Here is a 25563-nt window from a genome sequence, read left to right on the forward strand (position 1 = left end):
ATAGTTCTAAAACTTCTTTCTTTCTTGTTGATCTTAGTATTTGACAAAACTGGAAAGGTGTTTGCAAGGCTTTGTGATAGTTCTAAACTTTCTGTTCTTGAGGGGTCTGTGACAGTGTCAGTTAACATTCTGTCAATGCCCATGTCATTCCACACATGCAATAAGATATCTGAATTAGTTACTAATGTAAAAAAATATCTCAAAGTAGATTTTTTTTATAAAAGGACAGCTGATGTTAACATGTGTTCTACCGATAGTTTTGCGTTCTTTAACATGTTTGGGGAGGGATGGCCGTGGTGTATCATTTATCCTTTCATTCATTCACATATGTTCTTTTTCTTTTGTTCTTTTTCTTAATTTCTTTCATTCATTCACATAAAATTCTTGCTCTTAATTCATTCATTCATTCATTGTAAAATTCCGACCTATACAATACACTGGCTGAAGTACTGTTAAACGCAGCCGAAGTTGCGCTAAGGACCGAACCAAGTCACTGTGTGCGTTGGACCATGACGAGGCACACGTTAATCAGTACAAATGGTAAAGAAAGCAAGCGAGTGACCTATCCCTGTTGTAGAGTATCCCCTGGTTAGAGCAAGGTTGAAGGTGTGTCTGTTTTATGTGGGAGGAAAGTCCGAAGTGATCTTTGACGTTTTCTCATTTGATTCATCACACGAGCACGGATATGGTGTTAACGAAACAATAACAAATATTTAATCCGCTCTAAACTGAGATTCCAACTCGCGACGTTTATCACACGTCTAAGGGACGCAACTCGTCACGGCAAATGTCGGCGCTCTAGACAAATGGGGCATTCATTGGATGAAATACAGTACTATTTAAAGGGAAAATCTGTTCATTCTTTCTCTGACAATTTACGGTTTAGGTCTAGACCCTGATTGTTATGCTCGGTGTGAAACTGAGCTAGTAGGGTGTCTTGGTACTCATTACCCGTCTATTCAATATAAATGATGAATGTTGAGCTTGCAGGCAACGTTGGCTTTAGATTAGCTGATTATCGGGTTTAAGTTATAATGTTCCTTTTACCTCTGAAATGCATCCTTACGGATATCAGATACTGGGGCTTTCTATCGCCTCCTATCTAGTCTCTTTTTAAAGTAGATGCTTGCATATATATTGTTGATTAAATTATTTTAGAAACACACTAAAAACAAAATGCAAGAAACCATTTTAACTTGGTACTGGGCTATTGGGTAATACAGTCTGTGTGATGGAGATTTGTTACGCTGGATTATCGATGACTGTGTTGAACTTCATATCGATATTTTGACATTTTAAGTGATTTTCGGAACAAAGAACAACAAGGAAGTTATTCACACAAGGGGGCTAACAAAAACAAAATATCTTTCGTCTTCGTCATGGACATCGTGCAAATATATTTTTATTAAATCACCCAAAACGTAATATTTCATTTCATACAACAAATGTTTAAAGATCAGAATCATTGTGTGAATTTGACATAATGGAACAAAGACGAATCCATGCGGTCTGGTTATTGACCGATTGCCTGTCACTCATATCGATTTTCCTTTTATCTCTGTGGCGACTCCGGATCCGCATCAATGTCCATTCCACATTTCATATTACCCCAACTACCTGTGTTATTCTGTTATTGATGTCCAACCTTCAAATATGAGACTGTTTTTATAAGTTTCAAAGCATCTGTTGACGTTTAGATGAAGAATGATTTGTGACCCTTATGTGTGGATCAGTTCCTAGGATTCTGACAAGACGTAAAACCTATTTTACGAAGTAAATGTCATCAAGCGGCGACGCTAAAGCAGGTGAGTGGTTGTCGCTTGTTTCGAGTGATCTATTTCATCGTTACACATGTCATCGCGTGGGCTGTGTTTGTGTGAGTTTGAGTGAAAAATATTATTTATTGCATCCACCCCATACAGCTTGCCAATTCAGTGGATACATGTGATGTTGTTGGGTTTTTTTGTATCTTGATTAACAGTATTTACATCTGCATTGTCATTCTGACTACACATGTCAATACAGACAAGGTAACTCATAGGTGTTCGATTTATTGGTATGTTTCTTTATATGGTGTGTGTGTGTGTGTGTGTGTGTGTGTGTGTGTGTTCACATACATACGTATATGCCTATATACGCAATTCACAAGTACAAATCTGATTGGACAGTTTAACTTCACAGATAGTGGAGTTTCATGTTACTACAGAGCCTTGGACTGTGAAAAAATCGGTGCATGTCATGGGTTAAAATAGTCCAGCATATAGGTTACTTTGCACTGGCTGGAATACAAGATATCGTGTTTGGCCAATTCAACCAGTTCAGAGTTTTTGAGCATAGAGACTTGTTCCATAGAAGTTTGTGATGATGATTTGTATGGAGAAGCATGTACAATGTGAATGGCACCCCTAAAGTGTATGTACAAAGTAAGTGCCTACCCCAGCTCCTCCCCCACCAATGATGCATATATGTTCAAAATCAATCCCTCCTGTAACTTTTAAGCATACACTTTTGTTATTTTTGTGTACAAAATTGCTGACCCCCTAAGTACATGTGTACAAAATGGATGACACACCCTCCCCTACCTTCCAGAACAAAATGGTTGAACAAATGCAGGGCAGTGGGGTAGCCTAGTGGTTATAGCCTTCTTATCATTCTGATATCCTGGGTTTGATTCTCCACCTTGGTACTATGTGTGAAGACCATTTCTGGTTTCCCCTGACATGTTGTTGAAATATTGCTCAAAACAGCAAAACAGCATACTCAAGTCACATGGTGCTCCAATATTTAGAGCATTTTATAGAACCATATTTTTTTCAAGTTTTGTAATATAAATCTCATAGTGTATACTTTGGGTTCAGATGTACCATATGAAATAGGGAAGTAATGTATTGGAATACATATGGGATATATGTACATGTAACAGTTCACTTTCACTTGAAATCAGTTACTTTTACATGATATCTACTGTGATACAATGCACTGAACCCTGAGCAAAAATTGACTGCCCAATCCAGACGAAGACTTGTCATCTTTTTCAGCAATCAAAAGTCAGCTTTCATAAACAACTCGGTTCCATTTCTTTACTATCTGGGATCCAAAAATTTCAATGTTAGCAGAAGAAGACACGTAAAACCCAATTTCAGAGCACCTCACCTTACTATTAGCAGAAGAAGACACAGTGAGAGCACCCGTTTGGGTGAACAGGATCGTAACATGTCCATATAAATATAATAGTGTGGCATCATGATTTTACCATCATTTTTGAAAAACAAGAATTTGATATGTTGGTTGGAATGCTTCACACACTCATACTGAGAATAAAGAAGTTATACGCTGATATGTTTTATGCAGCCAGTGTGCTGTGTCACACTTGATAATAACGACGAATGACAAAGTATTGTGGACTATGCCAATGTATGAAATAAGCCAAAACCCCAGCCAGACATCAGGGCTGGTAACTTCAAAATGTTACCAGTCCAAAATGGATTTAACCAGACCAGACACCAAGATATGACTCAGATGTATATATAACATCTTAATTTTTTACCAGATCATCGGGCTGGCTAACTGTACATCTAGACCGTCCGTCTGAAATCTAACCCATCTCGGGCGGTCGGACGAGCCTTATTTCATACACTGGCTATGCTTGTCTTTTTACTATTTACTCCTTGACCTAAGGGGCATAACACCTTATAAATGCACATGTTGAGATACCTCAAGCCTCAACAATACCTCAAGAAAATCAACATTGAATGGGACTGATACTTGAAGTTGATGTGACCGCCTCCGCGTGGTGTAAGCGAGAGCGGAAGGTCGAAGTTCGAACAGCCATACCAAAAGACGTTAAAATATGGTACTTGTTGGTCCCTGCCTGGCCGCATTAATGGGTACAACAAGGACTGATCGGCTCGGAGTCAGTATAATGTGTCTGAGTGGGGTATTCATGCTTCACTGCGGCATGGTATCTCTGTGGGCTAGCACTATAAAACCAGCTTAAGTCTGGGCTAGTACAAGCAGCCGCACATACACACACACACGCATGCACGTCGTCATATGAGCGAAATATTCTCAAGCACGACGTTAAATCCAATTTCACCTCACCTCTGAAGTTGATGTTGATTTTTACCTGAAATGTCTGCTATATGTCACTTGTAATTTACAATTTTGATTAGTTCTAAAATTTACATAATGATTAAGAAGCTGCACTTTCTCCACCCATTGGAACTTACAGTGTGATCTATTTTGTCCATGTAATGTATTGTAAATATAGGTGACTTAAGTGCTTAAATATTCGTAAGAAATCTCTGCTATTAACAGAGTTGATTGTACATTTCCAGCAAAATCATGTGTAAAACATGTGTGGTTGGTGGAACTCATCACAAACTCATCCATAGGCAAGTCAATCAGTCACCTGAAAAGAAATGGAAGATATGGTAAATTCCAAATAAGGAACTGAACCTGACATCCATTTATCACTGATCAGGACACTGTTTTGAATGGACTTCTGTGGGAGAAATTCTTCATATTATCAAGTACTGTCTAGCTGTGTCCGGAAAAGGGAAGATAATCCTTCTCCACTTTCATCATTAATGTTATGACAGCTAGAATAGCTGATGGATCAGCTTCCCAAGGATTTGGCTAATAATAGTCTTTGATGAAGAAGTCAATTTAACTGCTTCCACCGTGGGTATGTGTAGCTTCCCTCCTGCCTGTTTACTCAGCAGACAAGAATAGAGAGCAAGATAGGTACTATTTTGGTGAGCTTTACCTTACTGGACATGCAAGGTTGGTGAGTGGGATGATAACGTTGCACATGGCTCGGCTGTTTGTTAAGATATATCTCCAGGCCTCTGCCAAGCATTGCGCTTGTTTGGTCCCAGAAATGCAGTTATTTAAAAATATGTTGTACAGAATAAAAAGTGTGGCCCAGGACAAAGCTTAAATACAGAGCTGAGGCAATCTAGACTTGAATTAGATTCATTTTTAACTTTATTCTTTGTTTAGTGTCTGTGAGACAGACTTTGATGGCTAAACCTTGACAGAGTGATATGACAGGTGAAGGGTTGGGATTGTTTTAAGAACAATGACCTGGACTGGACTAGTTTGCCAAAATAATTCTTATATTTATTTCGATATTTACGCTAGATTTATGAGTGTTCTCTACCTTCATCAAACACGGCACTCATGGCCCAATTTACTCACACATTTGCCTCTACCAAATCTCTATTTACTAGTAAGTTGTCTTATTACAAGTTTGTGGAGCTCTAGGGAGCCTCATACAGCTTGGTCAAGGCAGTGGTATAAATCCATACTGAAACTAGTTTTGTGCATGTGGCTATCATATTGTTCAACATGCAGCAGTGAACCACATTTAATTGTTTAGTTGTTGTTTATTTGCTTTTGTCCTCCAAACAAAGTGTATACCAATTCTCTATAGCTCAGACTTCAGAAGCATCGGCATGCTGTAGGAACTATGTGTGGAAGGATCGGTGATAAAGGGGTCACAATGAATCTCATCTCAAAACTAAGATGTTGGATGTCTACCAACTACCTAAAGTTGAACAATGACAAGACAGAACTTTTGATCCTGAGGCCAAGGTCTCTATCAGGGAAAATGGATTTCCCAACCTTAAAGATAGAAGACAGCACAATATCACCAAGTGATCAAGCTCGAAACCTCGGAGTTATCTTTGACCCCTCCCTGAGTATGGATCGGCATGCAGACACTGTCTGTAAATCCGCCTTTTTCCATCTGAGAAACATCAGCCAAATCAAGCACTTCATTGACAGATCAGCTATCCAGTCATTAGTCCAAGCACTGGTTATCTCACGATTGGACTATTGCAACTCCCTGATGTTTGGCATATCGCAGCAAACTCTCAACAAACTCACCAGAGTACAAAATGCAGCAGCAAGACTCATCACTGGTGCAGGCAAATATGAACACATAACGCCAACATTACGTACACTGCATTGGCTGCCAATCAGACAAAGAATTGTCTTCAAGGTGTTGGTGTTTGTACACAAGGCCCTTCACAACCAAGCTCCAGAATACCTGACTGAACTAGTGTCATGGTATCAGCCATCACGAACCCTGAGATCAGCCTCTTTAAAACAAGCAGTAGTGCCCTCTACCCGCAGAACGAGTTATGGCGATAGAGCTTTCGCCAAAGCAGGTCCTCTGTTATGGAACCAACTACCTGAAAACTTGAAAACTTGTCAGACATAATTCCATTCAAAAAAGAACTAAAAACAGTTCTTTTCCACAGAGCATTCGACCAAGAGCCTTAGAGCAAACCTTGGCTTCAGGCGCCATACAAATTTTTTAACATTATAAATCGGAAAAACAGACAGATTAATACAGTTTTTATGAAGTTAAATGTAAAAAATGAATGATTTGATAAATAGAGGTAATCATATTATGAGGTAGTAGAGATTATAATGTTCGATTTATTGTTTGATATAACCATGATACATACATCAGCTTGTTGAGACTTGAAATGGAAATCCAGCGAAATGCAATCTGGTTCCCATTTACCCATTTTCTGCGTGATTAGCCTCAGGAACGTCTACATCGACACAAAGAGTATTACTCTACATCAATGATTCGTTAATCAAGACATTTGTTAATTACGATATCACTGGCAATGGAACTTTCCAGACTAACGACCAGTGTTTCCTGCTACTGGTCGCAGAAAGTGCTGTAATCGTGTCACAGCTATCGGTAAGTAGATATGTAATATAGGTTTCAATACATCCGTCAACAATACCGACTGCAAAAATATCACTTATTTGGCATTGCTGCAATGGAAATGCCAATCACCTTCAATATTGCTTGGCACTTGTGAGGACTGGGTAATGATGTTCTCAAAATACCCGAGTCGTCATTGATTCCTTCGTGATCTGTTTAGACATTTTTGGAATATTGATCTGGCTGGGATATTGCAAGAAGTAGTCATCTAAATCTAAAAAAAGACCTCAGCAAATGTGGAGCCTGCATGAAGTTGAGACGAGGTGTGAATATTACTTGGTTTGCAGAAGTCTTAGTGTACAGTTAGATCCAAAAGTCAGACTTGCTTTAGATATTTATCTGAAATGGGATTATCTTTAATGTCTAAATTAATTTGAATTTTTCTATTTCTCTATTAATTTAAATTTTTCTATTTTCGACCACAAATAAGCGCAGTAGTTGGAACAGTAAAACAAATGCACGTGCGGTACGCGATGAACATTAGCTTAGACCAAGCTTACTTGTTCTCAGTGTTTCATTTAATGTTCATACACCCTTGTAATACAAACCAATAATAGCAATTTGAATCTATGATCATTTGTTAAACAACTTTTATCCTGAGTTGAATAAAATTCTGAGATATAAATGTTCTGTTGGCAAGGAAAAATTGTGAGGATTCACAATCTTAATTTCACTTTATTTGATTTACGTTTTTGTTTAAAGTGAAATTCATCGGTACGTTTTCACCGCAAACAGACTATAGGGTGAGTGTTAGACTAACATCTAGTCTCTAAAATGAACAAATTTTGCAGAAAATGATGCATACTGATGGTGAACGTTATGAACACAGCCACTGACATTTATGTTTCATGGTGACTCACGATCAACCAAGTCAGCAAGCCTAAAACAAATCATCTACTTTGTCCCCTCTAGGAGGAAGCATAGTTGCGGGGGAACTGTTCTATTTGTTTAGTTGGCTGGTTGTTTAACGCAACACTCAGCAATATTCCAGCTATACGGTGGCAGTCAGTAAATAATCAAGTCAGGACCAGACAATCCAGTGATCAACAGTATGAGAATCGATCTACACAATTGGGATACGATGACATGTGTAAACCAAGTCAGCGAGTCTAACCAATTGATCCCGTTAGTCGCCTCTTATGACAAGCATGGGTTACTGAAGACCACTTCTACCCCGGATCTTCATGGGTTCTATTTTGGAGTCTAATGCAGCTATATAACAGCAGCCTTTGAATAATCAAATCATCGGCAATAACTTGAAATAACCAAGTCAGAGAAAACCTGATAATTCTATCAATAATAAGATGTCAAACAGACATGGTATTTTCTATTGAACAAAGGAAGTTAAAGAGTATCAATTTCAAGACACATTTGCATAATTTGAAATTAAGGTCTTTATATTTCAGTCCTTTTCAAGATGAAAGAATATTTCAAAGTTTTCGAAGAAGATAATTAATGATTTAATCCCAAGAATAATTTGTTTTATTTGAGATAGGGCTTTTAATTTGCTATCACCATACTGTTTAGGAGGTTAGATGCACGACTCTCACAATACAGAGGTGATGTTGAACCATGCGTTTCTGATCGACACTTGATTAAGTTTGATTATAATTTCAATTGACCTGGACCAAAAGTCAGAAAGTTTATTTTTAAACTTTTCCAAGTCTGCTCAATCTGTTGTTTGCTTGAAATCCATCCAAATAGGTGATGTGTGTCAAATATTTTTAAGTATTTGAGGGCATGGATAATACTATCATATCAGTCAATAAGCAGGGTGATGGGTTAGCCTAGTGGTTAAGGTGTTCGCTCGTCTCTCCGAAGACCTGGGTTCGATTCCCCACATGGGTACAATGTGTGAAGCCCATTTCTGGTGTCCCCTGACATGATATTGCCAGCCTGCAGCGCTAACATTTCGACAATGACCCCGGCAATGACTGCCGAAAGGCGGCCATCACTGCTAGGCGATATGATTTCTGGTGGCATATCTGGTGGCCACAGTATCGATGAAAATGCTATGAAAAAATTCTAATCACCCGTTTGCAGAGTTTTCCATAGTAAATATATGGCGTGTCACCCAGCACTGATAGGTAGTGATTGCCGAGGTCAGTGTCGAAGCGTTAGTGCAGCAGACTCAGTGAACCAGGCTGTGATATTGCTGGAATATTGCTAAAAGCTGCATAAAACTAAACTCACTCACTCACTCAGCAAATAATGTAGGTGCATTGCCATAGATAGACTGATATTCTGGTGGTAGACATTGAGTTAATGTACAGCCAGTGGTGAATGATGTATAGATACTGGTTACACGGCATTCTAATGTGATGGAAGCTCAAGGGAATCTCACTGAAATGACTCTTAGAGGTCAATGCTCCTGGGATATGTGTTTTGAATATGGAGTGGTGGTCTGTATATCCTAACCAGGGAAGATAATTTACTGTGTAACTCTGTATATTAGTGTGCTGGATAAATTAGGAATTATTCTTAGTTTAGTAAATTGGACTTAGTAAATGGAAAAGTATTAGGGTTATCACGAGAACTGGGGTGTCTGCGAAAATCTGAGTTGATTTGTGCTCAAAAGAAGTTAAGGAAATCCCAATTTTTATATTTGACTATGATTGGTCTAATTATGATCCTGGTTAGAACTGCAACATGTATCCTTCTATTTGTTTGTTCCTTAAAAAAAAGTAATGATGACGACACAGCTATTACCGTTATGTGTCGCCTATTACGACACTCAGCTTTCATTGTACACCTGAATAGCCGTTGAACGGCGAAAAGATCTTGTGCAGATATAAAGGAGATTTGACAAGAAGAAATATCCGGACTCATATTTTATATATATATATAGATAAATTCAGAGACTAAGCATTAGTCTAGGGCCAGTGATAAAGATTACATACAGATTGAGGGATGGTATGGAAACCTCAGCTTGAGACAGTGAATATGTTAGCACTATAGCAGTATATCTGGTAGAGAACCCCTGTGGGGATACAGGTAAAGTAGTGATATTACCATACTGTTATTACAAGGAATGTATGGAATATCAGGACTCCAGATGGCTTTTTAACCTGTGTATATTTACCCACAAGTTATTCACATTCAATATTGATTGTTTTCATTGGGTGTTTGGTATATTTTACTCCATTGGACCCAGTCTGCTTAGTATTTATGCACCACTCAGTATATATTTTGAAATATAATTCCCCTTAAATACTGTTTGAGGTTACTTCTCATTTGTTTCATAAGCTCTCAAGACGAGACATGACTGGAGTTCATGTGTGTGATGTCTGCATTCGATCACAAAATAATTATATGCAAATAGATATGAGTATGCAAACTGACAAAAATATATTGGGTAATTACTAGGGCTGCAATGAATCAACTATGAGGTGAATATGATAGATATCATAAATATTGGGTTATAAATAAAATATTCATTTTAACGGATCCCCCCAAAATTCAGCAAGAGATGTATTATTCATTGTATTCAGGGCTCCAGATAAAGGCCGTATCGGCGTATGTACTGATACAAAATATGCACGATACGGTAGGAAATAATTTAGAACGCGTAGCAGATACGCACCACGACAGTGGTGTACGGTCTTAGAATCATTTACAGACGTATTTATCTGAAAAAGTATTGTTTTATTGTTTATTGACCTGTTTGCACAAGACTTGCAATGTTGTGGTGCATACATGAAACGAAACACAAGATTACTGATACGCCATTAAATTCCATTTAGTACTCTAAATGTACTCTTAAGTTTAGTACTCTAAATATACTCTAAGTTTTTTCAGTACTCCTGTATTGAAAAAATAAGGAGTACGTACTCCTCATGTTGAAAAATTATCTGGAGCCATGGTATTCATTGAAACAATAACAAGATATTTATGTGCCATGTTTTGACCATGTTGACAGTGTTACTTTATCAGGACAGGGCCACCACATCACTGTCACATTACATAGGCGTGAAACGGTATACCGCGGTATTAGTACAACTGCAGTATTTTGTCTTCGGTTCGGTATACTGTAAAGCAATCCAAAATTTCAGTATTTTCAGTTGTCATAACGTTATGTTATTATAATATTAACCTTTTTAAACCTTTTCTAAAATGTCTAGAAATCGAATCATTTGGTCAAAATCTATGCATTTCTTTGCAAGACGGACACTATTTTCCTGGAAGTAAGTTCTCATATACCGAACCGACACGAACCGAACCAAAGGCCTTGTACCGCAATACGTACCGTACTGTGGTAAGTGCTTACTGTTTCACCCCTAACATTATATATGAATGTTGGTTATTTTCTAGTATGTCATACAGACACTGAAATAAATATATCCAAGAAAGCCCATGCAAGTCTAGATTATGTGGCAAGTCTAGATTTCCATAGTTTCTGAAAATAAGGAAAGTCTCTGGGTTCCTTTTCATTATGTTTCAGGATTATTTTTATGAACAGTTTTTTTTCTGTAAAATATGTTGATTCAGAGACTAGATATTAGCCTTGCTATTTTCTGTCTGGCTTAAATTCCTGGATATATTCCATGTTGCATATCTCGTATTGATAAATAACATTCAATCTCAAGGAAAAATACCCTTTTTAGAAAATTTATGAATATTCAATTCTATCAGTCATCAATAAATAAGTGAATTCTTCAGTGTTTATATACTTTTTAGATAATGTGTTCATCTACACAAATACACACCGTATGTGAATCAGTAGACTTGAACTCTACCATTCAAGTCGGAGATTGGTCACTGGCAACACAGGACAGTAGGTCAGTGGGTACTGAAACAAGCTGTCCTTCTCAAACTGAAAACACTCACTGGCCCAACAGTGCCGTCTGTCAGAGATGTTTGGTCGTCTGCTGATTGCCAGACATGACTATTGATAAATGTTTCAATAAACTAATACCAAATTAGGTCTGACTTTTGGCAATATCAACAGTCCACCAGACCCTGCCTTAACATATTTGTAGTCCGTCTGCAATTCCATGTGGGGATTCCTGGGAAAAGTTGATCCCAAGTAACCATGGTCACTTATGCTTGTCATAAACAGTTAACATAATGGATTGGATAGTTTGACTTGCTGACTTCTATGTGATCATGCCCCGATGATGTGGTAGCCTAGTGGATAAAGTGGTTGCTTGTCTTGCTGAAGATCTGGGTTTGATTCCCTACATGGGCAGAATGTTTAAAGCCAATGTCTGTTGTCTGCTGCTGTGATATTGCTGATGTAAAGCCTTGCTCACCCATACACACAGTGGTTTGGATCTATTCTTTCAGGAATTGGTTTGTCTGGTCCAGACTTGACAATTTTCAGGCAGTAGTGATATTGCTGGAACATAGGTGTCTGTAGTGGTAAATGTAATTCACTACTAACTAGGGGTGTTCTGATTAATTGAAATAATCGAAGACTGGTCGCAGTGACCAAACAACCAAGCAATCGATCACATTTTCTCATAATTGAACACAAATGATTTTGGAACCACTGTTTTAGTGTTTGAAACAGATGGAACAGATCTTAGAAGTTGTCAGGGCCTGAAAACATGTTTAAATCTTAGAAAACTCACTTCACTTACTGAAAAGTCATGACTGAATATTTTTTGAAGACTCCAGGAAGTTTATGTTCATGATATATTAGTCATCACTTTAGTGTAGTAAGTTGCATCATTTTACAATGGATGTGAAATTTGCAAATGCAATTTGCGCTGTTTCTAAATAAAAACAAAAACAACAGAGACCCATCTTATACTTATCTGCAATAACAACCTGTATAGGAAGATCTGAAAAATTACGCTAACTGATTTTTTTAGTATGATTGCTCATTGGTAATGAACCAAATATCAATTGTGAGATTTCAACCAACTCCCAACACTGCTACTAACTTCATTAAACAATAAAGATTAATGTAGAAATATTGTGGTTTGGTTGATTGTAATTTGGACCACAGTTCCCTCTTGTAAGTATTGTCTTATCATTTACTGCTTTCTGTGATTAATAATTGATTTCACTATGGTTTGATATATCAAGGAAGTAATCATTATCTCTAACATTCTAGATGAGAGGAGGGGGGTGGGGTAGCCTAGTGGTTAAAGCATTGGCTCGTCACCGTAGACCCGGGTTCGAATCCCCACATGGTACAATGTGTGAAGCCCATTTCTGGTGTCCCCTGCCGTGATGTTGCTGGAATAGTGCTAAATGCTGCGTGAAACCAAACTCAGTCAGTCAGTCTAGATGAGGGCAGATGTGACAGAGAACCATCTCACTGTCAAGTCATGAACAAGGTAGCTGTAACCTTCACCCCGAGTGTTAGACACGATAATTACTTATTGATATATCAAAGCTCGTAAATTGTGAAATTAATAGTTAATGGCAGACAGCAGAAACTGATAAGACAATGCTTATAGGCAGGAAGTGTGGTCCACATGACAACCCAAACTACAGTATTTCTACATTAATCTTTGTGATTACCAGACAAGTCCATTAAATCAATGTTTCTTGGATCTTCAACATGCCCAGCATCATTTTATCAGTCACGAATTATTTTGATGTTTCATTTGTTTCAAATTGAACACATTATATAATTCCAGTCATATTGGATGAAGTCAGGTTAGAGATCATTAGTCATTCATTTGTCGGGAAAAAATCCTCATAGATAATTTTAGGGGATTTTTTTAATTTATTGCGAGTCTAATTTGTGAAACTTTAAACGAAAAGTGTATGATCTATTATTCTGCGACTTTAATTTAAACAGTTCTTTCTGCAAGAATACATGGAACATTTGTTCAAAACTAAGATCAGCCAGTTTTTTTATAACACTGTAGAGATGTGAAGCATCACTGAAGTGCAACTCTGCAGCTCCAACCCCAAGATCTCCTTAATGTCTGCCATGACCTTGTTACAATGTTGCTATTAACTAGCAGATCGGCAGGGATGCAACTAAACGAAGAACAGTTTTTGGTTTTTATGTTTTTCATTGTAGCATGACCTGGAGCAAAAACTAGAGTGATATGAGTGTTGTGTAATTAAATGCTCACTCATATTCCTGCTATATGATGGTGAAATATTCAATTCTGGGCCAGACAATCCAGTGATTGACATCATAAGCATCAATCTGTGTAATTGGATATGGTGCCTTGCATCATCCCTGTGACAGAACCTGACCACCCGATCCTGATAGTCACGTCTCACGAAAAACATGGGTTGCTGAAGACCTAGGGATTGCCACAAAACCTTAAAAGAACAAAGAAGGCAGGAAAAGGCTAAGATTGAAGCTGACCTATTTCTGAAGGTCACGAAAGAAGAATGTTAGCCCACAGTGGTATTAATTCATTAGTTTTGTGAGTACTCTATGTCATTATATCACAGTGGGTAGTGACTGCAGAATAATCACGTGGCTTAGTCTCCTTCAACTGACACAAAAGCCATGATCGCCTCAAGTGGGGAGCTTTCTGCGGCCATTGTTAAGATGAAGATGGAGATCCCGAGTGGGCTTCTACACTGACCATCTGGCCGACATGGATAGTTACAGTCATAATTAGTCCCTTTGATAGCCGCGTGGGGATTGCTGGGGCGTCACGAGGGGTGGAGTGAGGACAGGGACAAAGAACTGGGAGATGGGGATTACTTCCTCTGTATGTCCTGGAGGTGTGGTATGGACACCCTGTAAACATTAAAATGTCACGAGATGTGTATCTGATTAGAATGCATCATAAATCACATTAATCGAACAAATGTCTTGCACCAAGGACAGGAAATGTCATCCAGTATCCGGGACAAATTGTTTAATTGTGTTTAGAAGTAACTTAATACAATGATATAGTCATGGAATTTGAGCTTTTAAGATGTGTCAAGTAAAATATACTCTACCATATCCTAAATTAGGTTGATAAGTAATTGATGACCATAATAATACACATATTATAATCAGGCTACTTAGAACTTAAAATTTGATACAATTTTTTTTAAAAGTTTAGGTTAAAATCTAAAGGTTTAGTTAAGCTGGACACCTAAAGTAACAATATACTCATCAGCATGTTGTATGTATGTGCTCTACTGTTGTCAATTATGCACACCAGTGAGTGATGTATTATGGGATGTCCAATGGATCAATGGGATGTTAAGCAATGAATAGTCATAGTGATCTCTCTGTGCACTGCATTCATCATGGCCACATCTTTGTGTGCAGTGCATTCAGCCATAACCTGTTAATATACTTGTGGGGCGGTGGGGTAGCCTAGCGGTTAAAGCGTCTGTTCGTCATGCCAAAGGCTGGGTTCAATTCCCCACATGGGTACAATGTGTGAAGCCCATTTCTGGTGTCCCCCGACGTGATATTGCTGGAATATTGCTAAAAGCTACATAAGACTAAACACTCACTCACTCTTCAGTTTTCTGTGTCCCAGTATGCATGTTGTTCATGCTATCTACCACTGGTTTTAAGGCTGTCGTGAAGCTGGAGTCAGCTGACTTGGTCATTCTCATATTTGTTTGATACTTGGCTTGATTACTTAAAAATGCTGTGATTTTGTATTCTATTCTGTGATGACATTCTTACAACACCTTCCACTTGCTTACACCCTTCCACTCATCATTAGGTTCATGGTGATTTCAGTTGTTACTAAATAGCAGGTGATAGTGAGAGCATGTGCTCTAACTTACTGCAGGAAATATTCTTTTCTTCCTGTTTCCATGGAAATGAATTTTTAAACTAAATCACCTTACCGATTATCGATGCTTCATTATATCTCAGTGGGCTTATTCTTTCAGACAATGCCACAAAATCTTGAAAAAATCTGTTGCCTTGTAACCAATTCACAAGGCAGGAAATTTCTGCTGACTTGGCACATTGTGCTGAGAGGAAACATTATGATGAGAAAGTACTAATTCTGGTGATTTCCATAAACACACAGACACTCTGCCAGCAGGAGTGAACCAGGGCATGGTGGCAACTTCCTATGTATTGATCTACTGCATGATGGTACATTCAAGTGATGTATGGCTACGTCTAGGTGAACCATTTCATGGTCGACAATACAACACGCACTCCCTCGGCCTGTCTGCGGCTTCCTATTGTTTTACCTCAAAAACTGGGCTATGTAGAATTGGTTCAGCTGTACGAAACTGTTTAGCATGCTTGCTGCCTCCTACGATTGATATTGAAGCGACACTGAAGCGATTCCGGTAGCTCCTCACAGAATCGATCAATAGTGAATGCATTATTAGTTAGTATGAGTCATCAGGCCTTCAATGTTCCAGGTCCCCATCTCAGGTCTTAGTTAGACCCACCAGTTAGTGTTTGCAAGCCGCATGTACAAGATTTGGGATCAAACTTAATTTGAGGACTATTTAAAATTTTCAAATATTCAGTGGAGAGGAGACGAGCTCACAAAGGATGGGCCTGGCTGGAGCATTTGTTGTTTTTAGCATCCGATTAAATTTCGACTTTTTAATGTGAAGTTTGCAAGTCTGGATGTGGATCACAGTGGCAGGATTGAAAGGTTGGTGTTTCTGGGTCGGAGGTACTCTCTTTGAATGCATCCACTGAGACGTGACATTGTCGAGAGAGCAGGAGGATAAGTCAACGATATACATTAACTCTTGTGTTGGGATGTTGGGATCAAATTCATCATTCAAGATATGTGAAACCTTTAAGGAATAACTGCTAGCCTGCAGTGTTTATGAAGCAGCTCTGAAGCTACCTGGACTTGTTCTGTTAATACATTAACATTGAGTACAACTAGAAATATTTCACAATGTTGTAATAATTTCATCTTTCCTTGATGGTTGAATTTGAATCACTATTCAACAAACCGTGAAACCCATTGTGTTAAAAATATGTGCGGAAACAAAAACTGGAGTTGAAGCTTGTTTAGCCTATCTCGGATGAGTCATGGCTTGAGAGAAATCCCCCTCTCAGCTCGGGAGACAAGATACGAAATTACCTTTATCTCCACTCGCTTGCTTTCACTGCTAGAGACTCTGCAGTGTGCATACATTTTAAACTGAGTGAGGCAGAGTTGAATCCTGCAGTGGATGAGCATACTGTCATTGCCTTGTGTACTTTGCGCACTACCGTGGATTTAACAGAGTGCAATCACCGTTATGTATTCGACAGACGTTTCTGACTCATAATTGTTTTCTGATGATCAATGAGAATTAGTAGATTGACAAGATTTGGAGACAGGAGCCAAGACGAATTCTTCAAATGAGGACGTTTGTGATGGAAATGGAAATGTGTGGATTTAATGGATGAGTAGGACAACTGACTTCTGGTGGGATGAATTCATTATGATTAGGAACACCAGTGATGGGAGAGTCAATGGATGACGCTGCCTACAGGAAACTCACCCCAAACACTCACCGTAGGTTCTACACAACTTGTCTATTTTAAACTCCATGAATAAAAGAATTTAACATTAAGTTTACTTATCTGCTAATTACATTAAACTAGTTTAATTATTTACAATTATCAAAGGATTGATTTGTAATGGTTAGATTCATGATTTGTTTTGATGTGAATAATTGAACACTTTGTGACTAAGCCGAATGTTTGTGATGAATTTGTAATTCAAGGTATGTCTGAGTAGTTCTCGACTCCTAACTGTAGTGTTTAGGGCTGCGGCACGTCCTTGATTCAGCTAACTACTTAAAATTCTTACAACTGTAGCTGGGCGATTAAGAGGAAGGTTTATGTTGGGAGATCTTGGTAAATCCTTCTCTTCCTGACTAGACAGTCACTTGGACCCATCAAAAGGCTTTCGATAAAAAATGTCGGTTTTCAGCTGATTGTAAATACATACTTTTGTTGTAGCATTTCCCTGAAATGTAACATTCAGAGCTTTTTCTAGTAGGGGGTTAAACTTCAAGGTCAGTTGAGAGTCTTTTTCAATGGTTTTCTTATTAGCGGGTTAATGTTTGCACTCTACCTTGCTGATGCTGAGTTGAATGTTTGTCTACACCCAGGCAGATAATTGGCCGGTCCCCCTCCTGCTCCCTCCCCACAAACTAGCAGTTGGTGATACAAATACCTCCTGGGCCACTTTAGTAGACAGGTGCCCTCGGGGGCATCTCATAACCAAAAATAGGATTTAAGTTTTTCTTGTCAGGGTATTGTCAGTAAATTGATTTCATTATGAATGAAACTGTTTAGTTTATTTTTTAATCTCTAAAAAGATAATGAAAGGAGATATATATTTTAGGTTTTATTTTTTAAGAGTAAGAGTCGAATTAGTTTAAACAGTAAATTGTTGTTCCGAATAGATAATATCTTTCACAATAATTTAATATTTCAATGTAAGAATGTCTTACATTTGATTAATTGTTGCTACCTGGTATGTGCAATGGAAAGTATCTGTCATCAGAATAGTTATTAGTTCACCCTAATGTGGGGCAGTAGGGTAGTCTAGTGGTTAAAGCGTTGGCTCGTCACGCCGAAGACCCGGGTTCGATTCCCCACATGGGCACAATGTGTTAAGCCCATTTCTGGTGTCCACCACCGTGATATTGCTGGAATATTGCTAAAAGCGCGTAAAACTAAACTCAGTCAGTCAGTCACTCTAATGTTTGTAAGGTGAAATATTTGTTTACCGAAGCCATTTGCAATCATCACCCTTTTGTGTGCACCAAAAATGTGATGTAACCTTGTTTCGTGGATCAGGTAGTCGGTTACAATATATCACTATGTACGACAGCCCATTGCAGTAAGTATTGACACCTAGGAAAGCGGAAGATGAGATGTGAAAAGGTTGGTGCTAACAGTATCTTTTTTACTTGACATTTTGTAAAAATAAAATTTGGTATTAGGGGCATTAGTGATCTTGGGCTATTTATCTCAGTGCAGGACAATTATATTTAGTGTACTTGCGTGTAATGCAGAGATTCGGAACATTTTTGTCAGTGAGGTGTGGCACTGAGTGTACATCAAAAGTGACGTCATACGAGTCTTAATTTACGAGATAGCATGATAATTACCGTGATCCACGAATCAAGGTTATCCACAAATTTAGATTACAGGTCTGTAATACCTCTTATGGCTTTAAGTAATAAAACAGAGTAAAACACCTCACGTGAGGACTAGATCCAACTACGGACTTTTCACTATTGCTGGCCGACACTGTCTCCTCATGACCACAGAGGCGAGGTATGGTTGGATACTGGTTGGCATGGTTACAAACCCAAATATTCCGACATGATTAACCAAAATGAAGGCTTTACAGCATAGATGAAGTCCTCACTAATAAGATTTCTTTGATGTGAAAGCCAACAAGTTAAGTAATATCACCTGCTCTGTCATACATCTGTGCCACCACACGACTGTAACAGTTAAAGTGCACTACGCCCAATTCACTTCTTGACCTGCTCAGTGGCAGATATTCAGCCCCAAGTCTACAGCAAATGTCCGCCATAATTCCCACATGGTAATTTAAGAATTCCCAGTTCATGTTAATATATTATATTCATAATGATATTAGTTATAACTACTCTTATGGGTCTGTCTTGGTACTTGTATATCACTGCCATCAGGGCCAATAAGGGGCAGTGGGGTAGCCTAATGGTTAAAGCGTTGGCTCGTCACGCCGAAGACCCGGGTTCGAATCCCCACATGGGTACAATGTGTGAAGCCCATTTCTGGTGTCCCCCGCCGTGATGTTGCTGGAATATTGCTAAAAGCAGCGTAAAACCAAACTCAGTCAGTCAGTCAGTCAGGGCCAATAAAGCGGAAGGAGTGTTAATGCATATTTTTACATTACTGCGCTGAATAAAATCAAAATGTAGGAAAATAGGAATTTTAATATAAACTAATTTTTTGATCAAATTTAATGATGTTTTCCCCAGTTTGCCTCCCAAAGACACAAATGTATCCTGCACACAAACTGTACCTGAATTAATGTAGAATGCTTTATCAGTGAAAATATTTCTCAAAAATGATTGTATTTTTTTTCCAATAGAACCTTTCATTCTCTGCTGTTTTAATGTAGAATGAAGGAACCTATTTAGTTTATTGGATCTAGACTTGTCTAGGGATTAGTCATAAATTATTTCCCTAACGTTATATTCCACTGTCAATACACAACACTATACTTACTGCAAAAATATCACATTTAAGGAATTAAGGAAACCGAAATAAGAAATCCTGTCTTCAAGTAATATTTATAGTTTCAGAAACATGTTTTGAGTGGGAAAGACAAATCTGTATGGGAGATAAACTTCTTGATAGTACAATAGTGACATTTCTGTATAGATACTTATACCGTTGTCAAGCATGAAACGAAACCAAGATGTCGCTATTTTACAACAAATAAGTTGATCCTCCATAAAGACTTGTCATTCCTATTACTTACAACTTCTAGAATGCTTCTCAAACAGTTCATGTTTTAAGTGAGTGTGAGCAGAGCTCCAGATAAGATTTAGCTCATGTGGGTACTGTTTACTTGAGTGAGCTTACTAAGCCTGGAATGTTCTGCCTTATGTCATACCTAATCAAAACCAAATGGAAATGATTTCATAAAAAATCACTCATCCTATACTGACAGTACAACACTAGTCCTATGCTAACAGTACAACTTGATAGCCATCGATGTCTTTTTCATTACGTAAGCAATTTTTATAAATATATTCCGTACGCATTTGTTATAAACTTTTCTGCGTATCTAACATTTTAAATGCGTAATTGGTACGCAACAATTATTTTTCAGTGCATAATTGGAAATTTTCTATGCATATTTTACCCGGATACGCAGCTTATCTGGGCCTCTGTGTGAGTGAGTTGACGTTTTACATTCGCATCAGCATTATTTCAGCCATATAGCAAAGAGACCAAGTCTGCATACATGGGCATTTTAAGTACAAAGTTTAAATGATGTTTTGAGATGCTCCCTGTTCAGTGTTTTGTTTAAATGCAAGAGTTAGTTCAGAGATCAAATCAGTCCAGCATATCCTCCTGGTAGACCAAAGTTTGACATGAAAACATCAAGTCTGTCCTTTAATTGTATCTTGGCTAATGAGAACTGGACTGCAGTGAGATGTGATCAGTTTGTCCAGATGGGAGACTGACATGATTCACAGGTGATGAATATGGACACAGGATTCACCAAGGCCTGGTGTGTTTGACAGTCGACATCATCAGCTGCTTTCTGGGTCATCAGTGGATGGATGCTTCAGTTAAAATATTATACAGTATTGATCTTTTGGGAAAAAATTTCTATTGTATTGCTTTGAGGAGTTTGGTATGCTATTCCTTAGTGGAGATCCTGAAGGGTGTTTCTTCATGAAGAACGTGAGTAGAGATCATGCTGTGGCTCCTGCAGGGAGATCCTGTGTGGAGCTCCTATGTGGAGGTCCTGGGAGATCCTTCAGGGAGCTCCTATGTGGACGTCCTGCAGGGAGATCCTTGGTGGAGGTCCTGCAGTGAGATCCTATGTGGAGGTCCTGCTGGGAGATCCTTCAGGGACATCCTATGTGGAACTCCTGCAGGGAGCTCCTATGTGGAACTCCTGCATGGAGCTCCTATGTGTAGGTCCTGCAGGGAGATCCCTATGTGTAGGTCCTGCAGGGAGATCCCTATGTGGAACTCCTGCAGGGAGATCCCTATGTGGAGGTCCTGCAGGGAGATTCTCCTATGGAGATCCTAAGGTCCTGCAGGGAGCTCCTATGTGTAGGTCCTGCAGGGAGATCCTATGTGTAGGTCCTGCAGGGAGATCCTATGTGTAGGTCCTGCAGGGAGATCCTATGTGTAGGTCCTGCAGGGGAGCTCCTATGTGTAGGTCCTGCAGGAGCTCCTGGAGGTCCTGCAGGGAGTCCTGCCTATCCTATGTGTAGGTCCTGCTGGAAGCTCCTATGTGTAGGTCCTGCAGGGAGATCCTATATATAGGTCCTGCAGGGAGATCCTATGTGGAACTCCTGCAGGGAGCTCCTATGTGGAGGTCCTGCAGGGAGATCCTATGTGGAAGTCCTGCTGGAAGCTCCTATGTGTAGGTCCTACAGGGAGATCCTATTTGGAGCTCCTGCAGGGAGCTCCTATGTGGAGGTCGTGCAGGGAGCTCCTATGTGGAGGTCCTGCTAGAAGCTCCTATGTGTAGGTCCTGCAGGGAGATCCTAGGTGGAGGTCCTGCAGGGAGCTCCTTTGTGGAGGTCCTGCTGGAAGCTCCTATGTGTAGGTCCTGCAGGGAGATCCTTGGTGGAGGTCCTGCAGGGAGCTCCTATGTGTAGGTCCTGCTGGAAGCTCCTATGTGTAGGTCCTGCAGGGAGATCCTATGTGGAACTCCTGCAGGGAGCTCCTATGTGTAGGTCCTGCATGGAGATCCTATGTGGAGGTCCTGCAGGGAGATCCTATGTGTAGGTCCTGTAGGGAGATCCTATGTGGAGGTCTTGCAGGGAGCTCCTATGTGTAGGTCCAGCAGGGAGATCCTATGTGTAGGTCCTGCAGGGAGCTCCTATGTGTATGTCCTGCAGGGAGATCCTATGTGTAGGTCCTGCAGGGAGCTCCTATGTGGAGGTCCTGTATGTGTAGGTCCTGCAGGAAGATCCTATGTGTAGGTCCTGCAGGGAGCTCCTATGTGTAGGTCCTGCAGGGAGATCCTATGTGGAGGTCCTGCAGGGAGCTCCTATGTGTAGGTCCTGCAGGGAGATCCTATGTGGAGCTCCTGCAGGGAGATCCTATGTGTAGGTCCTGCAGGGAGATCCTATGTGTAGGTCCTGCTGGAAGCTCCTATGTGTAGGTCGTGCAGGGAGATCCTGTGTGGAGCTCCTATGTGGACGTCCTGCAGGGAGATCCTCAGTGGAGCTCCTGCATGATGATCCCATGTTGAGCTCCTGCATGGTGATCCTTAGTGGAGCTCCTGCATTGTGATCCTCAGTGGAGCTCCTGCATTGTGATCCCATTGTGATCCTCAGTGGAGCTCCTGCATTGTGATCCTCAGTGGAGCTCCTGCATTGTGATCCTCAGTGGAGCTCCTGCATTGTGATCCTTAGTGGAGCTCCTGCATTGTGATCCTGTGTTGAGCTCCTGCATTGTGATCCTCAGTGGAGCTCCTGCATGGAGATCCTTAGTGGAGCTCCTGCATTGTGATCCTGTGTTGAGCTCCTGCATTGTGATCCTCAGTGGAGCTCCTGCATTGTGATCCTTAGTGGAGCTCCTGCATTGTGATCCTGTGTTGAGCTCCTGCATTGTGATCCTCAGTGGAGCTCCTGCATTGTGATCCTTAGTGGAGATTCTGAGAGGAAATCCTATGAGGAAAGCCTTGAGATCATGTGTGATGGTGAATTCTTTTGTTGGTCTAAGGATGAACAGTTAAGAATTGTTTCAGCTGCGAATCTCTGTCTCTGTTCAGTGTAGCCTCATCTATAGCGTGAGAGAGTTAAAAGTAATGTCACATCAGCAATATTCATCTGCAGCAGTGAAATATCATATGACGATTGCTTTTATCTTATCCAGTATAAATTGTGTCATCATAGAAAGAAGTTTGACTTTGGAATTTAGATGTGTATGGGACATTTGATCCATGTTCACACTCAGTGGTGGTAATGTCACCATGAGTTAGGGAGTATGTGGTTGTGATTTCAAAAGTTTGTACTCTTCCCTGTTATTGAGATTGAAAATGCAAAGATATTCCCAGATTCCACAAAGCTTATGAGTTTGGAATATATTGAATGCTAATGTTGATATTCAGGTTATTTTCCCCCAAATCAATTATAAATTGTTAAACTCTGATTCGTATTGTTTAGTTTCTCACGGTTTTGTTAAATCCATTGCTAATTTGTATTTTTTTTTGTGGTTATCTAAGATGACAGCTCTGCACAGAGTTATGTCCCTTTGGCATTGTCAGGAACCTATGAACATGGTGTTCATTATGTTTCAAGGTTTGTCAAGTGTTTGAAGGTGTCACTGTGGTAAACATGTAAGGCCTGGACCACTTAGGGCTTCCATCCATATATAGCTAACTGGAATGCTCTTCAAAACATCTTTAAACCCAACTCACTCACTCACTCATTTTTGTGCATTTATGTCTTTTTGTATCTTTTTATTTTGGCCCCAAAAGTTTTACAAATCTTTTTCAAACAATATGTCAAATCTAAAAACAGCGGGTCAGCAATTCCAACAAATGATCATTCAGCTTAAACTCCACTTAGTGTACATCCCCTTGTAAAAAAATAATCAATAAGGTTAATTAAATTTCTCACTTGGCTGATTAAAGCAAAGCACGTGAAATACAGTTTTGAAAAATAAGCATAAAGTCAAAGAGTTCCTGTCATAATGCTAATGGTAAAAACTTAACATCAAGGATATGATCGAAGCCAACATGAAACCCCACTCGATTTCAAATGCTGATATGATATTAAATAGGTTTGTAAATAGCCTGTAACAGCAGATGTTTAACAATGTACCCAGCATCAAAGATCATGTACAGGGACTGTGACGTTCTCAGTTTCTCGTATGTCAAAGTCACTTTGACATTTCCAAGACAGAATATTTGAAATTGAAATTGGTAATTTGATGCGGGTGCAGAGCAAAAAACATTGGAAAGGGAGACAACCCTGTTTCTCGATGTGCAGCTAAGTGACGAACCAGCAGCAACCTTGTCGGTTGTCTTCATGTTGTTGTAGCGCCAGAAAAAATGTCAAGCAGGAAACATTTTTTGTTTTGTGTTTAAGTTCTTTAACTCCTCCCAGCTGTATGGACACAGCCTGTAAATAATCGTCTGGATCAGACAAGCCAGTGATTGGTATAGTGAGTATTGATCTACCTGCTGGTAGGCTGTTGTGAATTTTGCTAAAACAAAAGACAATATTTGGTATAATGCAGTGATTTGATTTTGGATTTTTAAAATGTTTTAGCTGTATGTTTTTAACCCCTATGAAACAAGTGATTAAGTTACTCTGTTTTTATGAGGATCGTGGCGACATGTTGTAAGGTAAAGTGATATTATTTAATCTTCACATTATCAGCTATTAGATTGATGTCTGATGTCAGTTCATGCCATGTTTGAAGTTTAAGGAATCTCGTGGTGTATGAGGGTTGCTGTTGATGGGGTATGTTTTTAGGGCCTCCTAAATCCTAAATTTGAGAAGATATGAAAGTCATTACAACATTTCTCATATGTCATGTATGCGTAAATAATTGCCTCTGGACCAACATTGAGACCAGTGTGTAAGTAATCTATCTAAGAGCTCCATGCTTAAGGCGGAAAAAATCAAAGTCTTGTGTGTATTAGTTGGGGTTTTTTAATAGAAAAACAGCATTGTAGAAGGGCCATATAATTTCACAGGACACTTACTTGGGGTAAATGTGGTACTTGAGTTGGGTCCTATAAAGTCTACTACTTAGTAAATTTCTAAGTAACTTGTCACTCAGTATAGTCATAATTAGACTAACAAATAATCATATCAGTACCTATCTGTAAATCTCTTGATTTGTTTGTGAAAAACATTCTGTTATTGCAGCAGTCGAGTAGGTATTACATTGACATTGTGAGGCAACATTTGGCATTTGGAGAAAAACAGGTCTTTAGAATAGACTTATGAGAGCAGCCGGCCATCTGGTGCCATCCGTGGGTGAAACCAGTGCAGGTAACATCCTGGCAGTACCATTCTTCTTACACAAGTTACTAGACAGTTGTCAGAGGCCCAGATAAGCTTCGTATCCGGGTAAAATACGCATAGAATTACGCATTGAAAAATAATTGTTGCGTACCAATTACGCATTTAAAATGTTAGATACGCAGAAAGTTTGAAACAAATGTGTACGGAATATATTTATAAAAATCGCTTGCGTAATGAAAAAACATCGATTGCTATCAAGTTGTGCTGTT

The 25563-nt window shown here is 39.3% G+C and overlaps 1 protein-coding gene across 1 annotated transcript in view; it reads left to right on the forward strand.

The window, feature by feature from the left end:
- The first annotated feature begins 1622 nt into the window (after nucleotides 1–1622).
- The window catches only part of LOC124253067 (rap guanine nucleotide exchange factor 1-like), a 132072-nt gene continuing 108131 nt past the window's right edge, over nucleotides 1623–25563 (forward strand). Inside the window, 2 exon segments of the mRNA XM_046686794.1 lie at nucleotides 1623–1805; nucleotides 16013–17118. The gene's annotated coding sequence lies outside the window, so the exon portion shown is untranslated.

This window comes from Haliotis rubra, unplaced genomic scaffold (genome assembly GCF_003918875.1).
Source record: "Haliotis rubra isolate DU_JTF1 unplaced genomic scaffold, ASM391887v1 Scf530, whole genome shotgun sequence".
NCBI classification, from domain to species: domain Eukaryota; kingdom Metazoa; phylum Mollusca; class Gastropoda; order Lepetellida; family Haliotidae; genus Haliotis; species Haliotis rubra.